We start from the raw sequence: 10,000 nt of genomic DNA, 5'->3' as shown, positions 1-10,000 counted from the left end.
GCTAGTGCGCTGAGACGGTGCGCGAGCCGACTCGGCAGCGGCGCCTTAAGCGTCCGCGAACCGAGACGGCGCGCCCCCGCACCCAACTGAAAGCGAGCCGGCGACCTGACGGGCCCTCCCGTTTGCCTCTCAACGGTTTCACGTACTCTTGAACTCTCTCTTCAAAGTGCTTTTCAACTTTCCCTCACGGTACTTGTCCGCTATCGGTCTCGCGACCGTATTTAGTCTTAGGTGGAGTTTACCACCCGCTTTGGGCTGCATTCCCAAACAACCCGACTCCGAGAAGACCCGAAGCGGCCAAGGCAAGCGCCCCTATGGGCCTAACACCCGCCGTGGGACGAGGCCTCGATCAGAAGGACACCGGCGCTCGCCGTTAGCCGCACTGGGACTTCCGTACGTCACAACTCGGCGCGCTCGAAAAGCGCGCAGATTCGACGCTGGACTCTTCCCGGTTCACTCGCCGTTACTCAGGGAATCCCTGTTGGTTTCTTTTCCTCCGCTTAATAATATGCTTAAATTCAGCGGGTGCTCTCGCCTGAACTCAGGTCGTATGTGTCAAGCGGGCCGCTTCTTACACGGCCCGCTGTCATCGCAAGTCGTCGCCGCCGGCGCCGACCGAGCGCGTACCGTCGCCGCCTTGGCCCACGGTCGGTCTTGATCTCGTGACCGGACCGACCGACCTGGACCCGCCCCTCGAACGTAGTTGAACACGTCGAGGGGCCGGCGGTGTACGGGACACGCGGTCGCGCCGAGAAAGCTCGGCGACCGCTTCAACTTGGGGCGACGCCCGGCCGTCTTCGCAGAGGCCAGGCGACGGCCCTCGGGTGAGGACGAACGCGACCCTGAGGCAGACGCGGTCCCGGGATTGACCCGAGACCGCAATTCGCGTTCAGAAGGTCGACGTTCAATGTGTTCTGCAATTCACATTACTTCTCGCACTTGGCTGCGTCCTTCATCGACTCGCGAGCCGAGTGATCCACCGTTAAGAGTCGTCCTCGACGTTTCGCCCGGCGCCGAAGCGCGCGGACGTCACACTGTGGGATCGACCACAAAACCACCACCGACAACAACTGCACAAAAACACCAACAAACGGCGCCGAGCGACCGCCGGGCTGGGCCGGCGGCACATCGAGCGCGGTGCCCAGAAGCCACCATCGCACTCGGCTGCCTTGCTATGCCAACGTGTTACGCGTGTCGCACGGGGCGGAACCCCGATTGACGGCCGCCCTCTCGGCGGCACCCAAAGACAATTAAGTGCGTGGTCGGCCGGGGCCTACCACCACTTTCGGTAATGATCCTTCCGCAGGTTCACCTACGGAAACCTTGTTACGACTTTTACTTCCTCTAAATGATCAAGTTTGATCGTCTTCTCGACACGCCGACGCGGCCGTTGCCAGCCGCGACGGGGCCGATCCAAGGATCTCACTAAACCATTCAATCGGTAGTAGCGACGGGCGGTGTGTACAAAGGGCAGGGACGTAATCAACGCAAGTTGATGACTTGCGCTTACTGGGAATTCCTCGTTCAAGGGAAACAATTGCAAGTCCCTATCCCAATCACGAATGAGGTTCAACGGGTTACCCGGACCTTTCGGCCTAGGTTAGACACTCGCTGCTTCACTCAGTGTAGCGCGCGTGCGGCCCCGGACATCTAAGGGCATCACAGACCTGTTATTGCTCAATCTCGTGTGGCTAAACGCCACTAGTCCCTCTAAGAAGTTAGACGCCGACCGAGAAGGTCGCGTAACTATTTAGCATGCCAGAGTCTCGTTCGTTATCGGAATTAACCAGACAAATCGCTCCACCAACTAAGAACGGCCATGCACCACCACCCACAGAATCAAGAAAGAGCTCTCAATCTGTCAATCCTACCTGTGTCCGGGCCGGGTGAGTTTCCCCGTGTTGAGTCAAATTAAGCCGCAGGCTCCACTCCTGGTGGTGCCCTTCCGTCAATTCCTTTAAGTTTCAGCTTTGCAACCATACTTCCCCCGGAACCCAAAGACTTTGGTTTCCCGGAAGCTGCCGGAAAGGTCGTCATGGTAACGCCTCCCGATCGCTAGTTGGCATCGTTTATAGTCAGAACTAGGACGGTATCTGATCGTCTTCGAACCTCTGACTTTCGCTCTTGATTAAAGAAAACATTCTTGGCGAATGCTTTCGCAGTAGTTCGTCTTCCGCCGATCCAAGAATTTCACCTCTAACGGCAGAGTACGGACGCCCCCGTCTGTCCCTCTTAATCATTACCTCGTGCTCCGAAAACCAACAAAATAGAACCGAGGTCCTATTCCATTATTCCATGCAACACTATGCAGGCGAACAGCCTGCTTTGAACACTCTAATTTTTTCAAAGTAAACTTATCAGCCACCGCCGACACTCAGTCAAGAGCACCGACGGAGAACCGAAGGTGAGGCGAACGCAACCAGTGACACGCCTTGCGACGGACCGGCGGCGCTCGCCCAAAATCCAACTACGAGCTTTTCAACCGCAACAACTTTAGCATACACTGTTGGAGCTGGAATTACCGCGGCTGCTGGCACCAGACTTGCCCTCCAATGGATACTCGTTAAGAGTTTTAGGATGTACTCATTCCAATTACAGGGCCTCGTTAGAGTCCTGTATTGTTATTTTTCGTCACTACCTCCCCGTGTCGGGAATGGGTAATTTGCGCGCCTGCTGCCTTCCTTGGATGTGGTAGCCGTTTCTCAGGCTCCCTCTCCGGAATCGAACCCTGATTCCCCGTTACCCGTTATCACAAAGGTAGGCACGTAGCGTACCTTCGACAGTTGATAGGGCAGACACTTGAATGATACGTCGTCGGTGCAGAGACCGTACGATCCGCGTGGTTATCCAGAGTCATCAAACGTCACAGGACGAACCCGGTCGGTTTTGATCTGATAAAAGCGCGCCTCCCGAAGTCGGCGCTTAATGCATGTATTAGCTCTAGAATTACCACAGTTATCCACTTCGCTTACGAGACCAAATAAACCAAGACTGATTTAATGAGCCATTCGCAGTTTCGCTTTACGAGAACTCGTACTTGCACCTGCATGGCTTAATCTTTGAGACAAGCATATCACTACTGGCAGGATCAACCAGATAGCTGCGACAGCTGCGCTCGGCCCTTGCTGGGCCGCCCGGCGCGTGCTCGTCGCATTCGTTTAAGACCGAGGCGATCGCCTGCGGCCGTACTCAGCTTCGACAGTCGCTGGCCGCGACGTCCACGCTCTCGCCGGCAGTGCCAGGCGGAGCGATTTGCGTTTTTTCTTTGCTCGCCCTCTCTCGGGCTCGATCCATTCAGTTTCGCACAAACAAGAGCTCTGCCGGCCGCCTGCAGCGGTGCCTAAAACCCGGGCATAACAATGCGACCGTTCTGCTAGGCCGACAAGCGCTCAAGCCAGACGCTCGATCGAACGCCCCCTACATATTAGTCGAGACAACGGCTCGCTCATTAGCATCGCGTTTGTACTTTAACTTTTTTCGGCTCGGCTTCTTTCGACGCCGATGCCGGCGACGCAGCACTCTCTCGCCCGCCAGCCACCGAGAAAAGGGTGCGCTCCGACCGGCCCCGCACCGCTCTTTCTTGGCTCATTCGAAATTACTGTCTTTCGCTCTGACATGCCTTACCTAGGGTTAGGTTAGTATGCTTGCACGTTTGTACTTTAACTTTTTTCGGCTCGGCTTCTTTCGACGCCGATGCCGGCGACGCAGCACTCTCTCGCCCGCCAGCCACCGAGAAAAGGGTGCGCTCCGACCGGCCCCGCACCGCTCTTTCATGGCTCATTCGAGTTTACTGTCTTTCGCTCTGACATGCCTTACCTAGGGTTAGGTTAGTATGCTTGCACGTTTGTACTTTAACTTTTTTTGGCTCGGCTTCTTTCGACGTCGATGCCGGCGACGCAGCACTCTCTCGCCCGCCAGCCACCGAGAAAAGGGTGCGCTCCGACCGGGCCCGCACCGCTCTTTCTTGGCTCATTCGAGTTTACTGTCTTTCGCTCTGACATGCCTTACCTAGGGCTAGGTTAGTATGCTTGCACGTTTGTACTTTAACTTTTTTCGGCTCGGCTTCTTTCGACGCCGATGCCGGCGACGCAGCACTCTCTCGCCCGCCAGCCACCGAGAAAAGGGTGCGCTCCGACCGGCCCCGCACCGCTCTTTCTTGGCTCATTCGAGTTTACTGTCTTTCGCTCTGACATGCCTTACCTAGGGTTAGGTTAGTATGCTTGCACGTTTGTACTTTAACTTTTTTCGGCTCGGCTTCTTTCGACGCCGATGCCGGCGACGCAGCACTCTCTCGCCCGCCAGCCACCGAGAAAAGGGTGCGCTCCGACCGGCCCCGCACCGCTCTTTCTTGGCTCATTCGAAATTACTGTCTTTCGCTCTGACATGCCTTACCTAGGGCTAGGTTAGTATGCTTGCACGTTTGTACTTTAACTTTTTTCGGCTCGGCTTCTTTCGACGCCGATGCCGGCGACGCAGCACTCTCTCGCCCGCCAGCCACCGAGAAAAGGGTGCGCTCCGACCGGCCCCGCACCGCTCTTTCTTGGCTCATTCGAGTTTACTGTCTTTCGCTCTGACATGCCTTACCTAGGGTTAGGTTAGTATGCTTGCACGTTTGTACTTTAACTTTTTTTGGCTCGGTTCCTTTCGACGCCGATGCCGGCGACGCACACTCTCTCGCCCGCCAGCCACCGAGAAAAGGGTGCGCTCCGACCGGCCCCGCACCGCTCTTTCTTGGCTCATTCGAGTTTACTGTCTTTCGCTCTGACATGCCTTACCTAGGGCTAGGTTAGTATGCTTGCACGTTTGTACTTTAACTTTTTTCGGCTCGGCTTCTTTCGACGCCGATGCCGGCGACGCAGCACTCTCTCGCCCGCCAGCCACCGAGAAAAGGGTGCGCTCCGACCGGCCCCGCACCGCTCTTTCTTGGCTCATTCGAAATTACTGTCTTTCGCTCTGACATGCCTTACCTAGGGTTAGGTTAGTATGCTTGCACGTTTGTACTTTAACTTTTTTCGGCTCGGCTTCTTTCGACGCCGATGCCGGCGACGCAGCACTCTCTCGCCCGCCAGCCACCGAGAAAAGGGTGCGCTCCGACCGGCCCCGCACCGCTCTTTCATGGCTCATTCGAGTTTACTGTCTTTCGCTCTGACATGCCTTACCTAGGGTTAGGTTAGTATGCTTGCACGTTTGTACTTTAACTTTTTTCGGCTCGGCTTCTTTCGACGCCGATGCCGGCGACGCAGCACTCTCTCGCCCGCCAGCCACCGAGAAAAGGGTGCGCTCCGACCGGCCCCGCACCGCTCTTTCTTGGCTCATTCGAGTTTACTGTCTTTCGCTCTGACATGCCTTACCTAGGGTTAGGTTAGTATGCTTGCACGTTTGTACTTTAACTTTTTTCGGCTCGGCTTCTTTCGACGCCGATGCCGGCGACGCAGCACTCTCTCGCCCGCCAGCCACCGAGAAAAGGGTGCGCTCCGACCGGCCCCGCACCGCTCTTTCTTGGCTCATTCGAAATTACTGTCTTTCGCTCTGACATGCCTTACCTAGGGCTAGGTTAGTATGCTTGCACGTTTGTACTTTAACTTTTTTCGGCTCGGCTTCTTTCGACGCCGATGCCGGCGACGCAGCACTCTCTCGCCCGCCAGCCACCGAGAAAAGGGTGCGCTCCGACCGGCCCCGCACCGCTCTTTCTTGGCTCATTCGAGTTTACTGTCTTTCGCTCTGACATGCCTTACCTAGGGTTAGGTTAGTATGCTTGCACGTTTGTACTTTAACTTTTTTTGGCTCGGCTTCTTTCGACGCCGATGCCGGCGACGCAGCACTCTCTCGCCCGCCAGCCACCGAGAAAAGGGTGCGCTCCGACCGGCCCCGCACCGCTCTTTCTTGGCTCATTCGAGTTTACTGTCTTTCGCTCTGACATGCCTTACCTAGGGCTAGGTTAGTATGCTTGCACGTTTGTACTTTAACTTTTTTCGGCTCGGCTTCTTTCGACGCCGATGCCGGCGACGCAGCACTCTCTCGCCCGCCAGCCACCGAGAAAAGGGTGCGCTCCGACCGGCCCCGCACCGCTCTTTCTTGGCTCATTCGAGTTTACTGTCTTTCGCTCTGACATGCCTTACCTAGGGCTAGGTTAGTATGCTTGCACGTTTGTACTTTAACTTTTTTCGGCTCGGCTTCTTTCGACGCCGATGCCGGCGACGCAGCACTCTCTCGCCCGCCAGCCACCGAGAAAAGGGTGCGCTCCGACCGGCCCCGCACCGCTCTTTCTTGGCTCATTCGAGTTTACTGTCTTTCGCTCTGACATGCCTTACCTAGGGTTAGGTTAGTATGCTTGCACGTTTGTACTTTAACTTTTTTCGGCTCGGCTTCTTTCGACGCCGATGCCGGCGACGCAGCACTCTCTCGCCCGCCAGCCACCGAGAAAAGGGTGCGCTCCGACCGGCCCCGCACCGCTCTTTCTTGGCTCATTCGAGTTTACTGTCTTTCGCTCTGACATGCCTTACCTAGGGTTAGGTTAGTATGCTTGCACGTTTGTACTTTAACTTTTTTCGGCTCGGCTTCTTTCGACGCCGATGCCGGCGACGCAGCACTCTCTCGCCCGCCAGCCACCGAGAAAAGGGTGCGCTCCGACCGGCCCCGCACCGCTCTTTCTTGGCTCATTCGAGTTTACTGTCTTTCGCTCTGACATGCCTTACCTAGGGTTAGGTTAGTATGCTTGCACGTTTGTACTTTAACTTTTTTCGGCTCGGCTTCTTTCGACGCCGATGCCGGCGACGCAGCACTCTCTCGCCCGCCAGCCACCGAGAAAAGGGTGCGCTCCGACCGGCCCCGCACCGCTCTTTCTTGGCTCATTCGAAATTACTGTCTTTCGCTCTGACATGCCTTACCTAGGGTTAGGTTAGTATGCTTGCACGTTTGTACTTTAACTTTTTTCGGCTCGGCTTCTTTCGACGCCGATGCCGGCGACGCAGCACTCTCTCGCCCGCCAGCCACCGAGAAAAGGGTGCGCTCCGACCGGCCCCGCACCGCTCTTTCTTGGCTCATTCGAGTTTACTGTCTTTCGCTCTGACATGCCTTACCTAGGGCTAGGTTAGTATGCTTGCACGTTTGTACTTTAACTTTTTTCGGCTCGGCTTCTTTCGACGCCGATGCCGGCGACGCAGCACTCTCTCGCCCGCCAGCCACCGAGAAAAGGGTGCGCTCCGACCGGCCCCGCACCGCTCTTTCTTGGCTCATTCGAGTTTACTGTCTTTCGCTCTGACATGCCTTACCTAGGGTTAGGTTAGTATGCTTGCACGTTTGTACTTTAACTTTTTTCGGCTCGGCTTCTTTCGACGCCGATGCCGGCGACGCAGCACTCTCTCGCCCGCCAGCCACCGAGAAAAGGGTGCGCTCCGACCGGCCCCGCACCGCTCTTTCTTGGCTCATTCGAAATTACTGTCTTTCGCTCTGACATGCCTTACCTAGGGCTAGGTTAGTATGCTTGCACGTTTGTACTTTAACTTTTTTCGGCTCGGCTTCTTTCGACGCCGATGCCGGCGACGCAGCACTCTCTCGCCCGCCAGCCACCGAGAAAAGGGTGCGCTCCGACCGGCCCCGCACCGCTCTTTCTTGGCTCATTCGAGTTTACTGTCTTTCGCTCTGACATGCCTTACCTAGGGTTAGGTTAGTATGCTTGCACGTTTGTACTTTAACTTTTTTTGGCTCGGCTTCTTTCGACGCCGATGCCGGCGACGCAGCACTCTCTCGCCCGCCAGCCACCGAGAAAAGGGTGCGCTCCGACCGGCCCCGCACCGCTCTTTCTTGGCTCATTCGAGTTTACTGTCTTTCGCTCTGACATGCCTTACCTAGGGTTAGGTTAGTATGCTTGCACGTTTGTACTTTAACTTTTTTCGGCTCGGCTTCTTTCGACGCCGATGCCGGCGACGCAGCACTCTCTCGCCCGCCAGCCACCGAGAAAAGGGTGCGCTCCGACCGGCCCCGCACCGCTCTTTCTTGGCTCATTCGAAATTACTGTCTTTCGCTCTGACATGCCTTACCTAGGGCTAGGTTAGTATGCTTGCACGTTTGTACTTTAACTTTTTTTGGCTCGGCTTCTTTCGACGCCGATGCCGGCGACGCAGCACTCTCTCGCCCGCCATCCACCGAGAAAAGGGTGCGCTCCGACCGGCCCCGCACCGCTCTTTCTTGGCTCATTCGAGTTTACTGTCTTTCGCTCTGACATGCCTTACCTAGGGCTAGGTTAGTATGCTTGCACGTTTGTACTTTAACTTTTTTCGGCTCGGCTTCTTTCGACGCCGATGCCGGCGACGCAGCACTCTCTCGCCCGCCAGCCACCGAGAAAAGGGTGCGCTCCGACCGGCCCCGCACCGCTCTTTCTTGGCTCATTCGAGTTTACTGTCTTTCGCTCTGACATGCCTTACCTAGGGCTAGGTTAGTATGCTTGCACGTTTGTACTTTAACTTTTTTCGGCTCGGCTTCTTTCGACGCCGATGCCGGCGACGCAGCACTCTCTCGCCCGCCAGCCACCGAGAAAAGGGTGCGCTCCGACCGGCCCCGCACCGCTCTTTCTTGGCTCATTCGAGTTTACTGTCTTTCGCTCTGACATGCCTTACCTAGGGTTAGGTTAGTATGCTTGCACGTTTGTACTTTAACTTTTTTCGGCTCGGCTTCTTTCGACGCCGATGCCGGCGACGCAGCACTCTCTCGCCCGCCAGCCACCGAGAAAAGGGTGCGCTCCGACCGGCCCCGCACCGCTCTTTCTTGGCTCATTCGAAATTACTGTCTTTCGCTCTGACATGCCTTACCTAGGGCTAGGTTAGTATGCTTGCACGTTTGTACTTTAACTTTTTTCGGCTCGGCTTCTTTCGACGCCGATGCCGGCGACGCAGCACTCTCTCGCCCGCCAGCCACCGAGAAAAGGGTGCGCTCCGACCGGCCCCGCACCGCTCTTTCTTGGCTCATTCGAGTTTACTGTCTTTCGCTCTGACATGCCTTACCTAGGGTTAGGTTAGTATGCTTGCACGTTTGTACTTTAACTTTTTTTGGCTCGGCTTCTTTCGACGCCGATGCCGGCGACGCAGCACTCTCTCGCCCGCCAGCCACCGAGAAAAGGGTGCGCTCCGACCGGCCCCGCACCGCTCTTTCTTGGCTCATTCGAGTTTACTGTCTTTCGCTCTGACATGCCTTACCTAGGGCTAGGTTAGTATGCTTGCACGTTTGTACTTTAACTTTTTTCGGCTCGGCTTCTTTCGACGCCGATGCCGGCGACGCAGCACTCTCTCGCCCGCCAGCCACCGAGAAAAGGGTGCGCTCCGACCGGCCCCGCACCCCTCTTTCTTGGCTCATTCGAGTTTACTGTCTTTCGCTCTGACATGCCTTACCTAGGGCTAGGTTAGTATGCTTGCACGTTTGTACTTTAACTTTTTTCGGCTCGGCTTCTTTCGACGCCGATGCCGGCGACGCAGCACTCTCTCGCCCGCCAGCCACCGAGAAAAGGGTGCGCTCCGACCGGCCCCGCACCGCTCTTTCTTGGCTCATTCGAGTTTACTGTCTTTCGCTCTGACATGCCTTACCTAGGGTTAGGTTAGTATGCTTGCACGTTTGTACTTTAACTTTTTTCGGCTCGGCTTCTTTCGACGCCGATGCCGGCGACGCAGCACTCTCTCGCCCGCCAGCCACCGAGAAAAGGGTGCGCTCCGACCGGCCCCGCACCGCTCTTTCTTGGCTCATTCGAGTTTACTGTCTTTCGCTCTGACATGCCTTACCTAGGGTTAGGTTAGTATGCTTGCACGTTTGTACTGTAACTTTTTTCGGCTCGGCTTCTTTCGACGCCGATGCCGGCGACGCAGCACTCTCTCGCCCGCCAGCCACCGAGAAAAGGGTGCGCTCCGACCGGCCCCGCACCGCTCTTTCTTGGCTCATTCGAGTTTACTGTCTTTCGCTCTGACATGCCTTACCTAGGGTTAGGTTAGTATGCTTGCACGTTTGTACTTTAACT

The 10,000-nt window shown here is 56.3% G+C and overlaps 2 non-coding genes and 1 pseudogene across 2 annotated transcripts; all 3 read right to left on the bottom strand.

The window, feature by feature from the left end:
• LOC144423780 (large subunit ribosomal RNA) overlaps nt 1-549 on the bottom strand; it is a 3,695-nt pseudogene extending 3,146 nt beyond the window's left edge.
• Nucleotides 550-837: 288 nt separating this feature from the next.
• LOC144423567 (5.8S ribosomal RNA) lies at nt 838-991 on the bottom strand. Its single transcript, XR_013476045.1, has one exon. It is a non-coding gene; the product is annotated as a 5.8S ribosomal RNA (ribosomal RNA).
• Nucleotides 992-1,289: 298 nt separating this feature from the next.
• On the bottom strand, nt 1,290-3,099 carry LOC144423584 (small subunit ribosomal RNA). Its single transcript, XR_013476051.1, has one exon. It is a non-coding gene; the product is annotated as a small subunit ribosomal RNA (ribosomal RNA).
• Nucleotides 3,100-10,000: the final 6,901 nt, after the last annotated feature.

This window comes from Styela clava, chromosome 5 (genome assembly GCF_964204865.1).
Source record: "Styela clava chromosome 5, kaStyClav1.hap1.2, whole genome shotgun sequence".
In the NCBI taxonomy this organism is placed as follows: Eukaryota; Metazoa; Chordata; class Ascidiacea; order Stolidobranchia; family Styelidae; genus Styela; species Styela clava.
Note: the sequence above shows the minus strand (reverse complement) of the source record. Positions and strands in the feature narration are given on the sequence as shown.